Raw genomic sequence first — 844 nt, forward strand, 5'->3', positions numbered from 1 at the left:
GGTACGAGCTGATGAGAAGCGGCGCCCTGATATCAGCGAGGTGGCAACTGGGTCGGTCGGGCTAAGATCGGCAGCTGACTACGGGCAGCTGCCGGCTGTCAGGCGTCTGTCGACCGCTGACCACTGACAACTGCCAGCTGCCAGGCGTCGGTCGACCGCTGACTATTGGCAGCTGCCAGATGTCGGACGACCGCTGACCACTGACAACTGCCAGCTGCCAGGCGTCGGTCGACCGCTGACTATTGGCAGCTGCCAGATGTCGGACGACCGCTGGCCACTGACAGCTGCCAGCTGCCAGGCGTCAGGCGCCGGTGGCCCAGCGTCCGGTTACAAGGCACGCGCGAGAACGGATGTAACTAATTGCGGTTCTGATGTGCTGCCAGGACACGATGGTTAGGTACACATATTCTTGTCTGTGATGCGGTGCTCTACCCGTGGTGGGGATAGCCATCAGAATAACAACAAATGAGGTCGGTTTTATGGAAGCGGGGGAGCGCGCTGCATTCACATCTGGCGTAGGTTAAAGCTCGACGCGTAAATCTAGCACCGATTCGCGAATGTCATCACCGCGACCTCCGACGTATGCATTCCGGAAGAAACAACTCTTAATCATTACAGCGTCTAGAAAGTCAAAGGTCCCTTTCGAAGATCATTACAACCCGCGCAATGCTTCTCTCGATGTCGTGTGGGCGCCTGAGCAATTCATCTCGGAAAAACGAGAGCCGCGTCGCATTAAGACCGAGATTACACTGAACAGGGAATAGGGATGCTTGCAACCAAGGCGGACCAATAGGTGCACAAAACGCTCGCGAAATGTCCCGCTCCCCGCGCGCCCCCAAAAAAG

This window comes from Pollicipes pollicipes, unplaced genomic scaffold (assembly GCF_011947565.3).
Source record: "Pollicipes pollicipes isolate AB1234 unplaced genomic scaffold, Ppol_2.1 Scaffold_5724;HRSCAF=6776_pilon_pilon_pilon, whole genome shotgun sequence".
Classification (NCBI taxonomy): domain Eukaryota; kingdom Metazoa; phylum Arthropoda; class Thecostraca; order Pollicipedomorpha; family Pollicipedidae; genus Pollicipes; species Pollicipes pollicipes.